Raw genomic sequence first — 23,650 nt, 5'->3', positions numbered from 1 at the left:
TCAAGAGTGGAGCCAGAGATTAATGTGCCTGCATTAAAACCTCCAGGCAGAATTGTGTACCTGTGCATGTGAAGCACACAGAAACCCACCACCGGCCTCACCGACATCCCTGGGGTGCCATGCTGATGTCTGGCAATTTCAGGGTGTTTTTCCTGCTGCCAGACACCAGCAGAAGTCAGGTTAGGGCTGGCACAGGGTGCATTGCCCCAGCTCCATGTCCAAGTGAGAGGACGTCGAGCACAGGCTGCTGCCAGCTCTCCCCTCAGCTGGAGCAGCAGAGCTTCGTGCATTTGATCTCCTGACTGCCCCCGGAAGGTGTCCCTGGAACAAAATACAGCACAATTTGTGGCTTGGGTGGGCTGGATTCCTGGGTTTTGACCCCAGAAAATTGCTTGCAGTTACATTAAAAGAATGTCAGGTTTGCAAAGCCTGGACAGCCTTACTGCAGCCCCCCAGGACTCTCTGACAGAGCCTTTAATTACACGGTCACACAGTGCTTCCCCCCACGACTCCTGTCTCTGTCAGGGCTCGGGATGGCTGGTGCTTTTCTAATGAGCAGCTGTTCAATATTTGGTTTTCTCCTCCTTTCCCAGCATGTGGTTCTAGGGACATTATTCAAGCCCTGCTATGAATACAGAATTATTCATTTCTTTGTAGGCTTTTTCTGCATTGCTCTTCGCTTAATACCCCTGTGCTTCGCCAATGTAATTCAGCCAGACTCAGGTGAAGCAGGGAGAGGAGAAACAAAGAGTAAGGCAAACAAAAACCCTTCCTCTAATGCGTGAGGGGGCTTAATTTCAGACGCGTGCCTGCTAAAGTAAACACGCAAACACATCTAGGCTTTTAGTTGTTTAACTGATTCTGGCTCTGTGGGGGACAGCAGGCAGCGGGGTGCAGGTGCTGGTGGCAGGAGAGCTGCACACATCGCTGGGTAAGCAGCGGCTGTGCAGACCCTGCCATTCCCCAGGGGCAGGATGCCTGCTGGTCTGCAAGGGTATGACAAGGGGTTCCCAACCCTTTTACCTGCCCTCTTCCCCCTTGTAAAACTGGCATGTTTTAGCCAATTCCAGAGCTTCACAAAAGCGAGAAGGATGGCAATGTGACAGCTGTAAGGCATTCTGTAATTTGTGGCTGCTCTTGCAGCACATGCTAATAAAGTCAATGGTATTTTAAGTTGTATGCTGGGAGCAGTTGGATTAGGCTGTTCAAAACAAGCTGCTTAACCTAATCTACTCTTTGTCATAGAGCTTTAAATTAACAAGTTCTCGCAGTTAGCAAAACTGAATGGGAAGTGCTTTAATTTTGCTTTGGCCAGGACCCAAGAACAGGAGAACTGTTTGGGGGGTGGAGTTGTGCAGAGCAATACTGACTGATTCCAGGTGGCTGCTGTGCAAATTGAGCTCCTGAAGGTAGACCAAATCAACAGCAGTAGCTGGCAATTGCTTAATGTGATTATGACTTAGGTTGAAGTTTTCAGAGGGTCTTCAAACAAATCAAACCTCTCAGTTCAAGCAAGTTTGCAGCAAGGGGCTGGGAGGCATCCACAGGTCACCCACTTGGTTTTTGTGGGTAAGATTTGCCTTCAAGAATTCCAGGTTCCAGAGGTCAGAGGGAAAGCCTGGAGCAAGGAAGACATACTGTTCATGTAGAGGACCAGGTAGGGAACATTGACACCAGCTGGACACACACACAAGACCATGGGACCTAGTGGGATGCACCCACGGGTGCTGAGGGAGCTGCCAATGTCATTGTGAGGCCACTCTCAATCATCTCTGAAGGACCACAGCAAGTGGGGGCGGTTGCTGAGGACTGGAAGAATGCAAATGCCTGACCTGCCTTCAAGAAGGGCAAGAGGCAAGATCTGGAGAGCTATGTGCCAGTCAGTCCCACCTTGACCCCTGGGAAGGTGGTGGAGCAGGTCGTTCTGGGAATCATCTCCAAATGGGTGGAGGACAAGAAGGTGACTGGGAGCAATGAGCATGGGTTTATGGAGAGAAGATCATGCCCGACCAACCTGGTAGCCTTCAGTGAAATGACAGGATCAGGGGATGAGGGGACAGCAAGGTATCTGTTATCTTAAATTTAGCAAGGCTTTCAATACTGTCTCCCATAATATCCTCACAGACAATTTGATAAAGTACAGGCTGCGTGAAAGGACAGCGATGAGGGGATGGGACTAGACAATCTCCAGAGAACCCTTCCAGCCTCAGCTAATCTGCGGTTCTGAAATGGATGCAAGCTTTGGTAGCCCATCGTAAGAGGAGTCATCGTATTTCCTTTTCAATAGGCATCTTATAAAACGTGTTCCAACCTTTCAGAGTGCCTCCAGGGTAGTTGGAGGAGTCGCCACAGAAGTCAGTAAATTTTGCTTTGAGATAAGACTTTCACCCTCCATAGAAATAACGATAACACCTGAAGTGAAAGATAAGGATGGATAACACCTTCAGTTAACAGCGGAGCAGCCTTCTCCCCTGACCAAGCCTAGCAGCTGCCTTCCAGGCGGCAGCACCTGGGGCTGTTATCCCCTCTGACAAGCCACGGGGGTGTCCGCACGACAGCACCCTCCAGCCAGCTCCCGTGGGGGCACACAGCTGCCTGTAGCCCCGTGCTTCTTGATGAACGTGGGAACTGGGTCAGCCCTCACGTCTCTCCACGTGCCGTGCAGCAGTCTAGGTGTGCTCAGGTGAGACGGAGGTGTTTGTCTGGCTCACGGGGGGTCTGTAGGGCTTCTTGATGCTGGGGCAAGAAAGTGGCCAGCGCATGTCCATCCGCAACGTGGGCTGCCTGGCTGGGGAAGCCTCTCACCCAAGGGGTCATCCCCAGGGGTTGAATCTTATGATCCACAAAGCATAGGTGAGATTAGGAAATTGCCGAAGAGGAATGGAAACCCCAGCTGGAGCTGAGAGCCGAAGGTCTGACCGGATATCTGCACCCCAGCAGGCTCTTGGCTTCTCTCCCCAGCTGTGATAGAAAGAGAAATGTGAGCGGGAGCTTCGTGGGATGGTGGTTACTATGGCTACCCCCACACCGTCCATCCAGGCATCCATCTGCTTGGCTCCCGGGGATGGAAAAGATACACTGCTGCTTTTGAAAGCCGATGGTAATCTATCCTCGCCGGCTGGACGGGGATGATATCCTCCTCTGAGATCAATTTTGCCTGGCATTTTTTAAGCTATGAAAACCGTTCTAACAGCAAAGTCACGTTGACAAAGGGAGTGTTGTTTCCCTCCAATAACTGCCTTATTGTTACCGAAGAAGGGGTACGATGATAATGGAGAGGTACCAGCAGGTCCCCAGCACGCTGCAACCCCCACCGCCTTCAGTGGGGATTTAACCCTTCGGGTTTGCTCGGGAGACTGCTGACCCTTGCCAACATGCAGTGGTGCTGGTTTAAGAAATTCATAGAGTGCAGGGAAGGGAAGCTGGACACGCAGAAGCCCCTGTCTCTGGTTGTTCCTGAGCCTCTTGTGTGGCTACGCACAGAAAATCTGGGATAGGCACATACATCTTGTGAAGTAGGGTGGGTTTCTTTCTGCCATAAGGTACTTGCTACTCTAAATAGGTTTGCTAGCAAGTGGGACCCATGTTTAATTAAAAAATAAAAATAAAAATATATATATCTTTGCTGCAATGATGTTCGGATAGAGTTTACACGCCCTTCCGTTCCAGTTACCCTCTGTGTGAAGGCAGTCTTTCATTTAGAGACTAGTCTGGGACGAAAAATATTCTGCCAAATGTTCATTTTCTCGCTCTTGGGCAGTTTCTTAGCCCTCAGCATTCATTATGACTGTGACTGTCCAATTAACTCTTTTATATGGATATTTCTCTTTGGAAAAATTATGCAAACGCAGAATTCCTGGAGGATAAAACACAGCTGACATCTCTGGACTCTATGGGGGCTATATTGCCCTAGTCAGGTAAATCTGAGCTGAAATACAATGCAGGTTTACTACATGCATGCTCTATATGTCCTTTTGAATGGCGTGTCTCAAGTGCAGCCCTCAGTTTTGTTTCCCTCACGGAGTGTCACTGACCCGACCTGCCATGAGTTCTCTGTTTCCTCTGTTATCTGTGTCACACGGAAGAAGGAATCGTGTGACAAGTCAGTAATTTGTCTTATCATTCTTCTTCCTGGGAGCTCTGTCTAAGCCCTCTGTCCCCCAGAAAGCTGAAGCCTGTTACACCAGCAAGGCAGGCTTTCCAGCCCTGACTGATAAAGGTATAGACTACGGGAATTAAAACTGATTTTCACCAGAAAGGGTTTGTTACAAAGTCAAGTAGAATATAATGTGGTGACAGCAAACAGCGATCTGCGTCCTGGGCATAAATGTGTGTGTTTGCCTATGTAGATTTAAATATACAGATTTATATATGTTTGTCAGCATAAATCTATTAAAAAAAACCAGCTCCCTTGCCTGACCTTTGGTGTAGCAGATGCTGGGCTTCAGGCAGTATTGCCCTTCTGAGGGAGGGCGGATTTGAGTTCCTGATCCAGCAGCCTTAGTCTGATTGCTTGGGGGTGCTGAAGGGCAAGATGAGTGGTGTGCCCTTCCTGCAGCCTGTTCTTCATTTTCTGACTTGCCTCTTGACTTGCTCAGTTTATATAAGGGGTTAGAATACATGAACAGTATTTTCAGATGTCTGATTTTTGACTCGGAAAATTGTTGGTTTCAGCTTCTCTGCCAGATGGCTGAGGAGAGAGCAGTCTCTGCTTTGTGCTAAATGTTTGTGTGAGGATCTGAGGAAGCAGAGTCCAATTAGCATAAAAAGCCATTGCGGTCTCCCAAAATCTCGTAATGGGAAGTCACTGAAACAGAATGAGCAATCACCTGCCTAAAATAAAATTAATTGCAGCTATAAATCAGAACAACTCAGTGAATGATACCTAGCTCAGTCTGCAAGCCTCAGAAGTGACTGGCCATCAAGGGTGACAGAGATCAAGTGCTAGTCTGGCTCTGATGTTAGGCGTCTTGACTCCATCATCCATACAGGAAAGATTATGGTGCACCTTCAAGAAATCCACCACATACCATGAGTCCGCCTCGTCTTACTCTTTTAGTCTGGAAGATGTAAAATCTGTTCCTCTGTATCTGTTCCAGATTAACTCTCAATAGCACCAGTCCTATAGCTTTGTCTCCTTCCTCCTCCCAAAAAGTGATGACCATTGCCAGTCTTCCTCCGAACACTTGCACTAACACACACACACCGGAGCCTAAAGCTTTACCACAAGCATTTCAATGGAGACACTGTTCTAGGGTTATCCCATAGGGAATATATTTCTGCTGACCTTTAGCATATCTCACAAGCTGTCCTGGGTTTTGCGAAACTATGAAGGGAATGTGCTATGCACAGAGCAATTTGAAACAATGCAGTTGTCTCCTTTTTAAAGACAGGAAGTGAAAATGCAACATCAACTCCCCTGCAATCATCAGTGAAGGTACGGATCGCGTAACGGCATCGGCTGGAATTCAACCACAGTTAAAGAAAACATAGCCACGCACTAGAAAAAAAATGCCGACAAATTTCCAGTGACACCAGTAAGTAACGCTGGGAGCGTCAGACTGGCTGGAAGGAGACACGGAGCGAAACAAGGGAGCAGGGGATGGGCCCTCCTCTGGTGGGAGCGTGCTATCTGCTGCCGGGGAGACAGCCACACAGTCCTTGTGCTCCCTGTTGGGATCACGGCTGGAACATGCACTGGTAAGAAAAATCCCCGGCCTGAGGGACTCTTTTAAAAGCCAGGAGAAACACAGTTGCTGAGAAGGATTACCAACTCTTTGCTTTTAGCTTGGGCCCCCGGGACACGGGCTAAACAACTTGCCCAAGGTAATGCAGGAGTCTGGAGGAAAGCCCAGCAACCCACATCCATAATGCCGTAACCCTTTCCTTCCTGCTGGGACGTGCCTGCTGTGCATCCTTCAGGCCAGGGCTGGCACCCCGGCCGCTGCAGCCAGCTGCTCGGTGAGCACCCTGCCCTGCAAGGTCAATAGGCACAGGACGGTGTGACGATGGAGGGAGTGGTAACGGGACTGAACCGCGTTTATTTGGTTTTTGTAATTAACACTTATTTATCTGGGAAATTACTCTTGGGATTTACAGTATTCGGTAAATGTGAGTTGTTGGGAAAATGGGCAGTAAACTTAGCTGTAATCCTCAAGAAAAAAAAATAAATCCAAAGAACAGTTAGCAGCCTCTCCACGGCATTGCAGGATATTGTATCCACAGTGTTGCCATATTCTACTGTGCCAGACAAATTTCTCCATCGTTTCTCTTTCACTTTAGCTGGTGTAATTTGGTGTAACGTATAGAGGTCTGCAACGCTGTAGAGTCACAGCTGCCTGGAAAACTTGAAAAAAGAAAGGGCTATAAATTCTTTAAAGGAGGAAGAATCCATCTCTACCTTCAGAAGCGTAACTTACTGGTTCTCTCTGCGGGAGCCATACTTCACTGCTTTCAGCTCTCACCATGTCAGGTATAGGTCTGGGTCACTCCTTGGCTTTGGTTACCTTTTTTAAAGAGTGTTGAAACCTTCCAAAACTCAGAAGGGACGTGTTGATGCTTGTATAAAAATCAGATCTAACTTTGCATCTTAGAAATAAATCCATAAATGTCTACAATTTTTAGTCTGCTAACCTGTCCTCTTTTGAGGGGAGACAAAAAAGAAATAGAATATCCCTTTGCCTTTTGGTATTTGTCTCTGAAAAAACAAAATCAATAAGAAAAACACAAGACAAAACCTTTAGGAGAACAACAACAATAACAACAAACACACATACACATACACACACATATATATTGCTTCATTTCATAAGATGTTGGAAAGCTCTGGATACCCAAAAGCTGCAATTTGTAAGAGGAGTCCAAGGTAGCACATTGTATCAAGCACATAGTCTTTGGGTGTGAATTCATCGCTTAACTCCCCAGTATTCCCCCTCTAGCATATGATTTATGTCCATCCACATCACTCTGAAATTTGGCATAGTGTTTCCTTTCCTCCTGTGCAAGTTTTACTTTCTTCCTTTATAAATATCGCCTTCTGATTTCCAAAATCAGCTCTAAAATAGACTGTGGCCCCTGTTTTTAAGCACTTCAAGGTCAGATTTTAATCCCCTTGGAAGCGAGACATCTGTTCATGTGTAAGCAGCCACACCTGGCATCTTCAAGCTGCCTCATGCCCAGCCCTCAGTGGGGTTCTCAGATCGTCTTCTCCCTGACCTCTCTCATATTCCAGGCCTGATTTTTTTTTCTTATTAAAAAAAAAAGAAAAAGAAAAAGAAAATGACATTCTCAGAGCATACCTACCATATTGGGCCTCACAGGGAAGACAGCTAGGAATGAGACTGGCTATGTCTTGGCAGCTTTGCCCAATATACCAGTTAGAGCACTGTACTAGAACCTGTGAAGCCTCGGTAGCCCTGGTATTCTGTCCTGTTTGAAGCACAGGTCACCATCCTGTTGGCATTCAGCCCTACACAGGGCTTCAGTGTAATTTTGGGGTGAATTGTCCTGAATATTGCTGATTGGGTCTATTTTATTTTGACTGATTCACTGCATCATTGACTCTACCTTTCTCTTTTAAGTCTCAGCCAAGCCCCCACATCACTGGGGTGAGGGATGCTGCTCTGGGCTTTCTCTGCAAAGAACTGATGAAGCTTAATCACATATTTCCAGAAGTGTCACCTCTTCTCTTAGCCTCTGGCAACCTGCCTGGCTTGACTGGCTTCTACAAATCTCACTCATAGGTATTTCAGCCTTCCTGTGTGTTGTTGAGGAATATCTCACAGCTCAGGGCTTCGAGGATGCCTGCCATGTGGCCAGATGTTTTGAAATTAGGAAGTGCTGAAAGCGGAAACACTTAAAAATCCCCCATTGAGTCCTGCTTCTGGAATTTCATTGCCTTTGATAAATGTCCCTGTTGATCAGTATCGTATTGGCTCCTTTTTCCGTGTCCCACTGGAAGTGGCATCTTGTCTCCAAAACCCCATAGTGTATCAGACCATATGTACAATCTGTAACACGAGGAAACTCTGAATTAGCCTTCTCAGGCGATGAGCTTATGTGCTGAAGTACAATGAACATGGAACGCTGTTTGCTTGAATAGCTGCTAAAGTTATTAATAGTCTCAAAAAACATCCTGGAAATTCTTTTCAGTCCATTCTTAGTACTCGTTGACCTCAAACTGGCAAGCACATGAAAAAATGTTGGGAGGGGAAGCACGGATTAATACAAGAAAATAGAAACCACATGGTGGAGGGAGGGAAGATCAACAAGGCAGTATTACTGAAACAGAGGACTCCTTCTCACTCCTCATCCCACCTCTTGTCCTCCTCAGCATTTTTGATCAGGCATTTCTCTTTTATTAACATTTTTTCTTCTTTCTTATTCCTGTGAAAGGGTGACTCTATCCCCTTAGCTTGTCTTTCTCCAAATAGCAACCCAGAAGAGATGACATTTTTACTATTATCAATTATTGCTGCTTTTACTTAAAAGGAAGGCCTGTGCAGGGGGTTGTGTTAGAGACCTTGAAGAGCTCCAGGAGCTGTAGTTTTACTGTGTTTGTGCAGCCACTGACAGCTTCCTTCAGGTTTCTTTGTAGCCTTACTTAAAAAAAAAAACCAAAAAACTCTTTTCTCAAATACGTAGTACCAAAACATTCAGGAGCTGCAGAGCAGCTTGGCTACACCATGTCTGAGGGACTTCATTTTCTCTGTATCTCTTTGTAGTGGACAGCTGCTGATACCTTCTATGTGGTTGTGCTTACATTTTTACAAGCATATTTACAAGCTGTATTTCAGCCCATGGTCCTTAGACTCTTGGGGATCTGCAGACCACTGCCAAAAGGCTCAAGAACAGTTATTCTGGAAGGCAAATCTGTATGTTATACAGCAGTATGCCTGTATAGGTTCTCCTTTGAAAAAGAACACTGAAAAAATTTTGGAGGCCCACACACTGGAAACCATTGGGCTGGATATTCTATATGCTAGAGATACTGTAAATTGCTGAACGCCCTCCCTCAGCTCTCATTGTCATTTTGAGCCACTAGCTATCTGGGGAAGTCTTTAGGGCTGTAGTGCACTTACATACCTGTTCAGGCAGAATGATCTGATCCTTTGTGCTGTTCTTACATCTCTCATCCCCAATATTTTTCTCTACCAGTAGGTTTGGGGGGTACTTAGGGGCATCCTGATATCTTGAAGGACCAGTCCTGAATAGAGAAACATTGCATCTAAATCCATCGGAAGACTTTGCAGTGTTGTTTTGCATTATGAAAGCTGCAAATTTTACCATAATTGAATAGCAATAATGATAGCTTAACTAATAAAGATGGGATTTCAAAACACATTTTTCTTTCACAGCTCAGCCTATAATTCTTAAATGGCTTGCTGCCAAATCTTTGAAAGCCAAGGATTATTATTTGTCAGCTATTAGAAATTGTGTGTTAAAAGTCTAATCTCCTGTGTTTTGTGCTGTGTGTACTACAGTGCTAACAGTGCTACAGAAATATTGCTTTGGAGGCTTCTCATATATTGTATAACTGCTGGGAATTTGTTGGCCCTGAACATAAAGCAGCTATGAATAACTATCTCAAAATGCATTTAGAATACATTTTTCTGGCTGTGCAGTGAGAGGCAGGTATAGCCCTTATGGAAGTGGAAGGATGAGCAGCTGAGCTGCTACTATCACGTTATATGAAACCCTAAGGTACAGCCCATACCAGGTAGTGATAAAACTCCCCCTTCCCCTGTGCCATCCTCATTTCCTCTCAACACTGCTGTCTTTTATTAGTGCATGGATCCAACTACTGTTAGTAATTTCCTACTACTACTTTGGAGGTGCATCTTTAAACAAAGGACGGAGCTCTGATACTGACCTCAGTTTATCGCAATAGTTTCCTTGCTTGCTACTAGATTTGCAAGTCAGTTGATACAGCAGCCTTGTAATGGCAGTTTTAATGCTGCTCTTTGTTCTTCACATATTTCAATAATTACTTAGCTGATAGTGTTGCTTAACAGAAGTATGACTCTTACAGTCGAGAGTCACCTTTTATCCTGTGTTATACCCCTTCAGAGAAACACAACAAACACACCCTGCCACCTCTTCCACCTTGTCTTCAGCATATAGTCATGCATCTGTCACTACTATGATCACTTTTGTTACAAATCTATAGCAGTATGTAGTTAGTGTATTTTTACATACTCCTGACTTACAGGGAAGCTTTGTCATCATGGTATTGTTTGTTTCGTCATGTGGCCAAAAGATGAACCTCCTGGGGTGTTAACTGGTCAGTACTGGCAGACTGGTCTTTCTGGACAAATATTGCTTTGAGCTAACTTAAAACAAAGCAATGAAATAGAATAGTTGAGGGAAAATGTAACCTGTCAGGTTAGTTTCATGATACTTTTCCACAATCCTGCTTACACACAATACTTACACACAATTCCACAATACTGCTTACACTGTCTTAAACATGTGATAATAAGACGTTTTCTTGTCTTCTGGTGACCTCATATTTTAATAGAAAGTCTCAAATATGGTCCTCATAATAGATTCTTGATCGTTCTTATACTTTCTAATATATCAAGCAGTAAAAATAAACTGGTTCAGACTTGAGGCAATCTCAAGAGCACTCAGTGGTTGAATATGAAGAGGATAATATGGTCTCACATCTATCTCCTTTCCCTGAATTTAAAGCAAAGGAATTGTACCCTGTACCCTGTGGTTAGCTTGGTTCCCCAGCTGAAGAACAAATATAATGGGAAAAAAGAACTACCCAGCACTGTTAGATATTGGGACAGACTAGATATTAGCACTTGTTTCATCCTGTGTGAATTACGCACACTTCTGAAGTGAGCACAAGCAACAAGTACACAGGATGTGACAGAAAAACTCACAGATCCTTTTCTGAGGATTGGTTTTATTTTCAAGGAAACTCACATTACTGATCTTAGCTTGTACTAGCAATGCTAGTATAACACATTTTTCTCTTTTTTCCTACTTAGGATAAATCAAACACCTCTACTCAGGATCAATTTTCCTTTTTAAAGAGAATTAGCTGCTCTCCAGTGCCACTGATACAGTCACGGAACTTTTGCTGACATTGTGGGCAAAGATCTTAAGAAAAATCACCCCAAAAGTCACCACTGGAGAAAAGTGGAGATGGAAAGGGAATGTCTGACTGTATGTGGGTTCTGCATTACTGTAGATGGTATGACTTCATTTGTTCTGATCTTCCCCTGAACAATGGTGGTAGGTGTTATGTTTGGCATCACCAGGCAGTTTAATGCAAAAACAGTTGAAGGTAGTGGGTCACCAATCCTTTGCCTTGCTTTACTTTGGATATGGATATTTGTCCTATTTCTAAGTAGGTAGTTAGCAGCTTACAATGCTGAGGTTCTTTTTTAACTTGTAAAAATAAACAGTATTTGTCAATGACTTGTGATCCTGATGGACTTTCTCATAGTTAGGCTCCCCACAGAAGGACAATAAATGATTGCAGCAGGAGTTTTATACGCACAGCAGAATTTTATAAACATGTTAGTTGTCTAGGCATGGCTAAAAGATGCTCTGGATTCCTTCATTATGAAGTTCAAAACTGATGTCTGTAAAGGTCATGGACCTGTTGGCTAATTGAGATCTAGATGTCACAGTGATATAACTAGCCTGGAAAGAAAGCTGTTAAAGAAAGATGTGCTAAAGGGCCCATCCACATCATTTTTTATACTGTAAAAAGTTGGAAGGATGTATCAGATGCCATCAATTTAATGAAATGTTTACAAGCAATTATCAGTTGCATCCATTTATTTAGACTGCTTGCTTCTACCACAAATAAACTGTTACCCTCATTCCATTCCTTTTCTTGTTACGCATGTAAAACTTTCACTTAGCTGGCAACTCATTTTTATTGAATCTTGAGGTCCCAAGAGACAGATTTGAACATGTTTACTGCAGGGAAAACCAGCAGGACTTTGCTGACTTCACTGGAGTAACTGAGATCACAAATCTTCTTCAAGGAGACCCCTTGCATATAAATGCAGTTTGAAAAAAAAAAAAAAACACGTACAGATAAATGAGTAGAGAAAGGATTGTTGTAGTAATGACATGCATTCAACTTTCTAAAACTTCGGATGATAGAAAATATTTTAAACTAATGGGCTCCCTTCAATCAATTTCTGTTACAAAAGTCACGTATACATTGTAAGTAAGTGATAAGACCAAGATTCAACAGGACTCCTAAGGATGGCACATTACAGGTATGACTACTGCCACTGGATTTGGGGGTTTTATTCCATGCCTTTGATCCTGCTGTTCTTTGAGCAAAGAGTTTCTACCTACAGCAGGGAGTTCTGCGCATGATGGCTCTGTTAGATTTGGCTCTGTGTTGTTATATGAACTCTGCAGGCAACCAGTACACTTATCCAGCTGCACATCTGCTTTAGAAAATGTCTGAATTAATCGTATTGATCTCTTAGAGACAGCGTGAGGCAGTGCATGCGAATTTTCTTACCTGCTAACTCATGGTGGAGTTGAAAGATTCAATTTTCCTTTCATGTCACCTCTATAAATTCAGCTTCGAATTTCATCTCTTTTTTTTTTTTTTTTTTCCTTTTCTCTTTTAATCTTACCAGTAAGGATTTGGGAGGCCAGATAAATCTCACACTTACATCCCTGTGACTGCATTGCCATTTAGGACATCACAACTCAAGTGAGATAGGCTGTTGAATCAGGCAATTCACTGTAAGTACATGTGCATCTGAGCAATGTAAGGGATGTCTAAAAGTAACAAATATTTGAGACATCAAGTCTATCATGACAGCAATCTGTCAGATGTCCTTGACCTTCAGGCAGATGGGCCCAAGTTGGCTGTGAGACTCTTTGTGGCCTTGTATGAAGATCAGAGTGCCAAAAATCATGGACAAGTTTATGCCTGTAAAGTATATTTGGAATTACAGGTTCTTGTTTCTCTTGTTTATTTCAAATACTCTTCACATGCAGTTTAATCTGCTGGTTTCTGTGAACCCCACTCACTTTCACTGAACTGGGCTAGGAGCCCTCACACTAACAATGAGGGAACAGTGACCTTGAACAAGAAAGCAGCAATGACTGTGTGGGCCAGGCTGGGAAAGGCAACTTTTTTCCCTAGTACATCAGGACCTGGAAGAGGACAGCTGTCCTCTAACTGAACTAACACTTCTGCTGCGCGCTAATGAGCTAGTGGCAATTAGGGTACTGTCAGTAAAAAACTCTTTAATTTGAGAGGGGAGCCAGCATGTTTCTGAATGAAGGAGATCAGTGAGGCTTTGACCTAAAATATCTCCCAGTTCCTTGTGTGGTGCATCAAGACCTGCAGGTCATGTCCAGGGCACGCTAAAATCCCCTGTAATTGCTCATACTCTGCTTCAGTTATTCTGATTGCTTATGTGCAGAGCATTTAAAGCTGGTTTCATGCAATGACTGCTCACAGTTTCTGCATAATGCTAACTCACTTTTTCTTCTGGAATCTTTTAATTGTGCAATCAAAGTACTCTTCTGCCTGTAAAATCTATATGAAGGCTTGTGGAAAGAATTGGTATTCACTCTGCAAATGCTGGTGTTCAATTTACACAGGTGTCAGACAAACTCATCTAAAGAAATTATAAAGCTGAATGGTGTCTTCACTCATCATTTGTGATTTATGCCATTTCGCACAATGAAAAGGCATTGCTGACTCTTAACAGTCCTCAGGAACATTCGCCATTTGAAAATGCTTCAGAGATGACTGAATATTATTTAACCAGGAGTTTAAGAGCAATAAATAGTACTTTTAGAGACTGCTGTGAAGATTGATATGAAAAGATCTTGGTCTCTTTCAGACTGTAAACAAGAAGCAATAAATTAGCTGGACTGATTTCAGCAGAACGGAATAGATTACGATCTGTCAATCAGTATGAGACTTGCTCTTGTACGTGACTGGTCTTTGAAAGAACAGATAGTTTTAGAAAAGAAAATGCCTAATGCCTATGGTAGAAGTTATCTACTGCCTCTTAAAATAGGCACAGAAAATTGGTAAAGGCTGGAAATGTGCAAGTCAAAAGTTCTGCGGTGAAGTAAATGAAGACAGAGAGGTTCTTAGATTAATTAACACTTTTAAAAACTACTCATTTCTGACCACACCAGTAGTGATATACTGAATAAAAAGCTTGAATTAAAAAATATACAAAGCCAGACAAGTTGTTAACAGTAAATGTAATGGCTCAAATAAATGATTTAAACCAGTCTAGCCAAAGAGACAGTATAATGGGTGCTTTATTCTCACCAATGAAGAGCGCAGAAGAAATGACCAAGTAATTGGTAGTTAGTAAACAAGGTTTTCTAAACAAGGAACTGCCAATAAAATAATACACTTCTATTTTTGCTCATCTGAAGCACTGAAAAATGATTAATTGGGTGACTCAAACCCATGAGACCTTATGAAGACAATAAAAACTTTAATTGCTTTCTGGTATTTAAGGTCTTTTGCATAGCCCATGTTTTTGTAGCCAAAGGTCTTGAAGCTTACTTTAGAGAAGAAAGGAAAGAAGCAAAGAGGGTATGTGTGTGTGTGTAAGCAGAGTTTGTCCTGTGATTGCTGGAGCTGAGGCTTCAGGAGAATCATCAAAAGTCATCAAAAATAGGCTTCTGTTTAAAAACTACAAGCACTAGCAACATGTATGGTGCTTGAGACAGCTGAAGGGAGCAGTGATGATGACAAGCCAGCTTACATGAAGGACATATAGGACATCCAAACAGATAAGCAGCGTAGGAGTTGTCATAAACATTGCCGGCTCTGTGGAAGGCAAAAATCTATGTCCTCACCTCTTCTACCCACACATACAAATGCATATAGTTGTGGGCTATACATATAGTATATATAGAGCATATATAGATATGTAGATACACACATATAGGTATGCATGCATTAGATAAAATAGTGTGAGGAACAGCATACTTACACACTGTGAGGAAATGAGGACAAGAACTTCAATAGGAGGAGGAGAAGCAGCTGAGCATATGGCTCACAGGAGAGGGAAGGAATCACCTTTTTTTATAGTATGGTTCTGAAAGACCTATTTACATTTGTAATGACTACTATGTTAACAACCTCCAATTTCACAAATTTTGAATGTTCTCCAGTGCTTTGAGTGAATTTTTTTCTTGGGTGTAAATCTTGGTTAAAAAGAGAAACAGTTTAAGTGAACTCCATCGGCTCACTTGTATGACAGGTACGTCTGTGTCTGCTTCTTTGGCTGCCCAGAGCAGCCCAGGTTTTCCCCACATTTACTATGCAGGTACCACATCTGCCCCCAAGACCTCCAGCACCACCTGAGAAGCCTATCTCCTAGGACATCCACACCAACACAGACAATTTCTGTACATGAATCTGCCTCCAGCGACCCACAGTACTTTGGCACTTGTCAGATTGGAGGAGGAGGGCAGAAGAGAGACTTGGAGCAATCTGTTTTGCCTTGTGGGACACAGAGCCCCTTCCCGTCTCTTCTTTCCCCTTCCAGGAAGAGCCAGCTCTTCTGTTTGTCACAGTAGGTATGTCAGACAGCCCTCCAAGGACAGTCTGGCAAGGCCACAGCCATTCCCGAGTGGTGACTGCTGTGTCTGGGCTCTGCTAAAAGCTGTAAACATGAAACCCAAGTCGCCGATTGTGCAAAGCAGCCGTGCAGACCCGTGACTCACTGCCGTCACAAAATGGAGGCACTAGGCCTCCCTGCGACAGCAGCGTGGCTCCCTGCTCCCCCATGGAGCGACAGGGGAAACAGCCAAAGGGGCAAGCAGCACGGGACATGGCCCTTCTCTTATGAGGAAGGTGGCACTGGCTGTCCACAGGGCTCAGCCCGCTGCTGCCAGGGAGTGGGCTCTCAGCAGGATGTATTTGGCTCTCCTGGCACAGCTCAACATGCCTCAGCTCTCTGTTGTGGAGCAGATTCCCCTCCACTGCTCTGGGCACAGGCCTTCACAGGACACCTGGTGGTTCCTCATGCTGCCCACCAGTAGGCACAATAGTTGTTTTTTTGTTTGTTTGTTTGTTTTATCCTCCTTATTCTTTGTGCTCAGGGGCTGTTTACCCCCCGGACTCCCTCCTTTCTCAGACCCAGGCACACTCCTGCAGGCAGCTACCCTTGCAAGGCCAGCAGGGACCCATGGGGTAAAAACAAGTGCCCTGGCCAGGTCAGGGCCAGAATGTGCCTGGGCAAGAGGAGGGGGAAATTGGGTGACTGAGCTGGCACAGGTGTAGTGCAGTGCACTTCTCCTATTCCCCCCACTCACACACGCTTAAATCACAGGCAGGGTTCACGTTTGTGGCCAAGCTGGAACCAGGTTTCACACCATGGCTGTCGCCTCCCCCGTTTTTCCCCAGCCTCTGGCCAAATTGACCGGGTCTGGAAGCACTACCAGGTCTGGAAGCTGGGCCCAGAAAGTTTCAAATGCTGTAGAGGGAAGGAAGGCTTGTGTTGCTAGCAGACTGCATCCCACTTCTTACGGTTGTTAATAGAGGCTGTGGCATGCCGGAAAGAAAAAAAGAAAAATCAGCAGAGTGCTTAGGGCTGGCAGACAAGTTTAGTCTCTAAGCAGACAAAAATCAGAATTAAGATATGTTGCTAGGAGAAAAAAAAAAAAAAAAGATAAAAAGATTCAGGTTATGAGGAATACTAGAGGGGAAGGAAATGCTGTCTTAACATGTTTGGCTGTGTTGGTTATAATGTTTGATAGCTCTGGTTTTCCAGAAGATGAGTTGAGCTATGGAGGAAACTTTCTGTGCTCTCTACATGAAAGAGGTACTTACGCCAAGGCAATTCAAAGTTTTCTAAGTCATTCGATATCTCTTGACACTTTACTTAATAACAGCTTCAAATGACCCAAGGGAGAAGTTGCTATCAGCATTGCTACAACAGCTATAATGGTACACCACTGTCACCTTAATGACTTTATGTACTGCTAAGTTTAATGAAAAATGTGCCACTTCAGTGAGGCCAAAGATACCAGAAAATAGGGTTTGGGAAATAACAGTGCTACTGTGGAAATGTCATCTCCTTGGTGGCTGAAGAAATTCATTTAATAAAGTTATAAAAATCCTCATGAATGTTTGACAGTTTTATGTAAATGCAATAAACCAAAGGCATAGGGAGAAGAAGTGAAACTCATTTTGCATTTATGATGCGCAACAAAATTATAATGTAGATGAGGACAAAATGACCTATAAATGTTAAGCACATGGTTTAATATATAATAAGGCAGCAGTAGCCCTGCTGGATGGAAAAGTGCAGTATTGTGACATGAAGGACAGCATGGTGTGGGCAGCACTGGTGAAAGGGCAATGTGCAGTGTTCCTTCCTCCTAAGTAAAAGCTGGACTTTGTGGGTCCAATGGAAAAAAAAAAAAAAAAGAGAGAGAGAGAAAAACAAGAAGATTAGCTATATTTGTGAATGCACTTCTTGAAAGCTCAACGTCAGTAAAGTAGGTTTTATGTTGAAAAGTACATTTTTATGTGAAAGCTTTTCTTTCCTTAAGGTGTGAAGTTGACCCTATGATGAAAGCCAGCACAAGGTCTTCTTGGACTGTAGATGTCTTCAGGGTGAAAGCTGCAGACTTCTTGTCTTCAGCCTAACTTGGGTTCAAATGATTGCACAGCTGACATCTCCTCACCCCATAAAGGTGGCAGGTTGGAAAGCAGTGGGGTGTCTCACAGCTGGACAGTGGGGTGGGTGACATTCCCCTTGTTGCCTGGGTGTCCTTTCCCGTCCCCTCAGCCGTGCTGCCCCTGGACCTGTGCACACATAGGACCCACCGCAGGATGCCTGGGTCTCCTGCATCAGTACTGAGTGTGGCTAGTGCTGCTCAGGGGATCAGTTTACAGCAGCTTTACTTCTGCCTATAGTAGATACTTATGTGCAGAGAAGCTCCTGGTGTAGATCCTGCCCTGCCAGCACCACTGATTTTAATGGCAGAATGAGACCCCGATGGGGCTCAGGGGCAGGATATGGGAGCTTGGGGTGTCTGGCAGTGTGGCAGCCCTGCCTGTTCGCCTTGCTGCCAGCGTATGGACAGCTGTACCTGTGCCTGAGCTGCCTGCAGGTGGCTGGGTCGTCACTGACTTTGAAGTGCTGCTCTCCAAGCTGTGGCAGGCAGCAGATGCAGGGTGAGCAGCTCCAGTGGCTGTGCTGGGGCTGGGGCAGACAGCCAGTACCAGCAGCCCTGCCGCTGTGGCTGATCGTGGGTCACAGCCTTGCAAACATCCTGCCTGTATTAAAGCTGACCCATCAGTCCAGGACACGTTTGGGCTTTGCCTTGCTTGCTCTCCTACTAGAAATCTAATTTGTTATTTCCATTATTGCAAATCATTTCTGAGCAATAATTCCTGAGTGTAAATCAGAGCAAAATCAGGCCCTGGCAGCACAGGCAAAAGGACGCCGAAGGAACAGAGGAGAAACTGATTTGTTGCTGTAACATCAACAAGCCTGCCAGATTTCCAGGTAGAGAGCTGAAGACTGCGTTAAACTGACTCATCAGTATGTTTGTGACTCTGGGGAGGTTTGCAGCTGGTCGGGTACGTATGTTGAGCAGAGAAGAAAATACTGAGCAAAGAAGAAAAGAAATCCATGCCAAAGGCATACTGGCTTTGATAGCTCATTCCCATGCTGAAATTTAGACAAAGGGCTGTTATGGAGTTCTGTTTTCTTAATGTGTAGAGCCTGATTCAGACCATATTCAATTAGATCTGCAGATTGCTGCAAGCTCCAGTGTGCTTGTGCACTGCACAGACACACGTGGGGGGTGCGGGGAGGAAGTCTTATCTTTAAAATATGATGATGGCAAAGCAGATCATTGATGGTGTTCTGGAGCATATGTTAATGTAAGCCTTGTAGCAAATAATCTAAATGCCAGAATCTTCTGTCTTCTTAATGAGATTTCTCATCCTGTTGACTGTTGAACACAGTTTTTTTTTTTTTTTTTTTTTTTTTGACATATGCATGAGATTTCACCAAAACCCACCTGTGGCCTGATCCCCAGGGTACCCTTTCAGGAAGGAAGAGGTGTGAGGCTGCCCAGCCATCAGTTAGGGTGACCCTAGTCCCCAAGTCTGTTTGACCGTGACATTGCTGCACGCACAGCTGTCATCTCACGTGGAAATACACTTCCCAACAGGAGGCTGAGCCATGCTTGGATCTCAGATACTTTGAGGTGTCCAGACAGCACTGGGCATTGAGGCAGAGCACCATGGTCACTAGGTTTGGCCTCAGGGATATCTTTTCTGGGAAGTTTTAGATGTGGAAACATCCACGCAGTGAGTAGGAAGCCCAGGGCTGGGTCAGGATGGTATTTCAGCAAACCTTGATTTTCCTCTATTTAATGTTCTTTCTGCTTTAGTGTTGTGCTGCTTAATGGGGTTCAAGCAACATCCTCTGTACTGTGTAGGTGGTAGGGTTATGGATTTGGGCACAGGTGTCTGGTCTAACTCCTTTGCCACCAGTCTCATAATGCCCTATGCACTAGCATAAGGCCACATGGACAACATCAGGGAAACAGGCTCCAGCTGATGCAGAGAAACGGCATTGTGTTGTGTTCAGCAGGAGGCTGAAACAGATAGGATAACTCACAGTGGTGTGGGCGTGCACAACTCACCACACGTCCCAGATCTAGCCAGTTAGCTGGAGCTCTGGAGCTTGGAGCTCTGGTCAGAGGCTTCAGTCCCACCTACTATATCAACATACCCCCTCCCATGTCCTTGGATTGCTCTCCTCTGATTGAGCACCCAGTCCTTAGCATTGCAAAGCCAGCGCTGGAGGACACTGCATGCTTTTCTGGGGTCTCACCCCTTATGTTTTGTGTGTATCTCACTTAAGCCTGAAAATATGAAATAACTTGGAAAGTTTCCAGTCTATGGAGAACTATATTATAAGGAAGGGGTAATATATGAGTGGCTTTCCTTTCAAGGAGCTCCACTGGTAGAGAAATAAACAGATTCTTTTCTTTTTTTCCAATTCTTGGATTTTATCCACCTGTCAATTAACCAGGAAACTGAATGTAAACATATCAGACTTTCAGACCGTGAAATGATCATGTTTTTTATTGTATTTCCTTACAGTTTGATTTAGCTTCATCTCTGACCTAAAGCAGAAAACACGAGAGGAATTGCTTGAAGTGAATATGGGTTTCTAGGTCAAACAAACCTTAGGGGCTGAAATTACACATATGCATCTTATTTGTCCCAGCTGTTGAAATCTGTTTGTTTTGTAATGACTATTTGTGTTCTCCTAGTGCCCATTAAGCAAGAAGATACTGAAGTGTAAGAAGTCCTGCAGAACTTACAGTCTACTTGTGACTGAGATGCAATAAGCAAATGACACAAGGAAGGAAGGTGGGAGGAACGGCAGGGATAACAAAAACAGGATTGCGTGGTTATATAGATGATGTATGTGGGTAGACTGTGGTTCTGAATCACATGCAGAAGGGACACCACTGAAATCCAAAGAGCTGACACAGCGTTGCTCATCCTGGTAAAGCAAGGCTCCTGTGGACAGCAGAGGCAGACACCCGGAGCAGGGGCCTGGTAACACATCTCAGGAGAGCTGCAGGAAGCTGGCAGTGATTCCCCTGCCTCATAATGATGCTGTGTGGGACCTGGGAAGAAAGGAAGGCTTCCAAATCAAATAGTAGCTTTCCATGAAGTCTTTTGGGGGCCACTCCTGACATGAAAGGGAAAGGAGGCAGAGTACCAAATGACCTTTAGTTTTTTGGCTTGAGACTTGTGTTCCTGTTGCTGTCTTTATGAGCTGATGGAATAAAGTCAATGTTGCCTTTGATGTGTGCCAAGATACTATCGGTGATGTATGCAGTAATTCATTCAGTGGGGAGTAGATACTAGGCTAGGAACAATTTCGCCCGTCTGCACTGTAACTGTAAAATGGCAGCCACCTCACACTTCTGATATTTTACGTATGGTGTTTTGTCAACATTTGCCTATGCAATGCTTGCATAAAGGTGGACTTATCTTGATGTGTGAAGCCATTTGAAACCCTCATCAGGAAGTTTTATATCCTTACATAATCCCTGGCTTCCATGGCAATCTTCGTTACTGAAACTCATTCACTAAGAGACACAGCTGGTCATGGCCCATTAGGAGGAGCACGCAGGCACCGCATCAGTTCCAAAGCGCTTTGTCACACCAGGTTTGATATGAAACAACGCACAGAGACATGCTGTGAAACAAGGAAGAAGCAGAGGTGGGTCTTTTTTAAAAACTATGTCTTTGGCTTTTTTGCTTTTAGAAAGTGTGCGTCACATTTCCTTGTGAAGTAACTGGAGCAACTTAGGAAGTCTGGGCAGAAATGCCCTAGCTGGGGTCCTGCTGGTACTGATACGCCTGAGTTTTCTCTCTCATTGGCAAGGCATCCTTTTGTTTCTTTCTCTTTATTTATTTATCTGAGGGAAACAGTGTTTGTGTAACAGCATTTTCTCCTCACTAAACTCTAAAGCCCTTGCATTGCTTTTTTTCCCTCTCAAGGCAGAGAAGGAGGTATGAAGATGGGAGTACAGCACAGGCTGTTCAGATTTAACCTTCTCCAGAGTTTACTTTGCTTCTGGCTTGAGGGCAGGGAGAAGCTGCTGCTCTTTTTCTTGCAGGTGTATTGAGCATGTTTAAAAGGTGCTTGCATGCGTGACAGATGCTTTCTGTATCTCGTTTGCTTTCATTATTAAAAATAAATAGCAGCAAAACACCAAGGGCCAGAGTGCCTGCTTACATTTCAGAATTCAAATATACAAATGTGATTTCTTCTCACTTTGAAGGAAGTAAGAAATTATGAGGAATTCATATTTTGTGTCTTTTCCGAATATCTTAGATGGGAATTCAGGTGTTATTTCTCCCTCTTTAAAGCCCTGAGGTGAACCCATCAGAATACCCAGTACAGCAGAGTTAAAACAATAATCAGGAAAGTGGGAATCATGCCTTACCTTTAGCTCTGTGCCACCAGGACAGGATGAACAACTCCAGCTGCAGGCCAAGCCCCGTCCCATCACCACGAGGTGCTGCTGCCGGTGCCCACATTTGATTTCCATGCCTGAGTAAACCCACCCACACGCCAGACTACGTCCCGCTGCGCTTGACATTTCTCTTCTGAGCAGACTCCAGCATTTGGGAGCCAGCTGGGAAAATACACCGATATATTTCAACCACGCAGGTCTGCTTCCTCTGAGTTTGTGTTACCAGGAGAGAAAGCCAAAAGGGAATTCAAAGGCAGCCCTGCTGCACTCATGGGGCCATCAAGAGTCACAGCCCCAGAGCTGGACACAGCCAGCCCAAATCATTTTTTTTTTAATTTTTTTTGAAGGGAATTACACCAGAAAATAAAATGGCTCATTAAGAACAAAACCACGCTAGAACAGAAGCGCTGATCAGGAGGCAGGTATTTCAGAGCTGATGTGCCGTGGCCAGGGTCTTAGAGATATGATTGCTTCAGGGCGTTATTAATTATAAAGGCTAAAATCTCTGGCATAACAGGCAGTCAGAATAAAGTGTTCTCTCAGGAGGGAGCGACAGGGTAATGCAGGCCATTTCAAAGTCTCTCATCAGCCTCAGAGGGATTTAATTTTAAGATTGCCTGAAGTTAAACCACCAGCTGAAGAGGAGGCTGTTTATTATTTAAAAATCCAAACTGTTGCACATATTGTGAGGCTAATTGCAAATGCTGCTTCATTTTCTTGGTTCATTTTTCATAAAGGAAAAAACGTCTGATGCAGTTGTTGCCTCTTTTCTATCATACTATTAACGCACAGGACTGGGGGATGAGCAATCATTTCCTATCCCTTGTTCCATACCTGCAGGCTGTGTTTCTGAGCAAGCCGCTTCACCCTCCAGCCCTTTGTGCATTTAGCCTGTAATATCAAGAGAACAGTTGGTGCAAGGCAAGTGGTTTAAGTCCTCTTTGGGCCTTAGAAATCCTTCCCTGGGGAAAGGGCTACAATGCTCTAGGCAGGGACTGCGTACCAATGTATTTGCAAGGCTGCAGCACAGAGAGGAACCGGTTTTCAGAGGGCCTTCAGGTGTTAGTGCAAGGCTACAGGGTCATTACAGCACTCCTTCTTTTCTGCACTGAAGTGGAAAGAATAACAGGGATAGACAATGAAAATGGGAAAAGCAGCAGGGCAAAAAGGGGAGAGGCAGACTGAAAGGAGGGAGAGGCTACAAAAGAATGATGTGGGACAAGAACAGCAGATAGAAATAGAAGGGGGTTGCAAGCAGGATGGAGAGAAAATGAAACAATAGCACAATGTGAAAAAATGAATATAAAAAATAGGAAGACGACAACACGAGTGGAAAATTGCAGATGAAGCAAAAGGACAATGAAACGGTTCATGAGGGAAAGGGGAAGAGAGAGAGTGAAGGGAACAGAGTGTATTGATAGCTGAGCTCTCAGGAAAATGCAAATGATGGTGTTTAAGAAATCTTCCTGTGCTGCTTGGAATTAGGATGCTTCTGGCTCTGCCGCAAAATTAAGAGTGAAAGCCAATCCTCTTTGATCTGCTCCAGTGGTGCAGAATGACTCTAAGGGAATGTATCAATTAAGAAAATATTGAAATTGCTAGTACAGCATTTTACATATCTTAGGTTACACTGAAAGCA

General features: G+C 44.3%; 1 long non-coding RNA gene across 1 annotated transcript; it reads left to right on the top strand.

The window, feature by feature from the left end:
* Window positions 1–1,263: 1,263 nt before the first annotated feature.
* Window positions 1,264–7,279, top strand: LOC308200694. Its single transcript, XR_013955750.1, has 2 exons — window positions 1,264–2,683; window positions 5,390–7,279. It is a non-coding gene; the product is annotated as an uncharacterized lncRNA (long non-coding RNA).
* The last annotated feature ends 16,371 nt before the right edge of the window (window positions 7,280–23,650 follow it).

This window comes from Anser brachyrhynchus (assembly GCF_964034855.1).
Source record: "Anser brachyrhynchus genome assembly, chromosome: 1".
In the NCBI taxonomy this organism is placed as follows: domain Eukaryota; kingdom Metazoa; phylum Chordata; class Aves; order Anseriformes; family Anatidae; genus Anser; species Anser brachyrhynchus.
The sequence above is the reverse complement of the archived record's forward strand: the minus strand, read 5'-3'. Positions and strand labels throughout refer to the sequence as shown.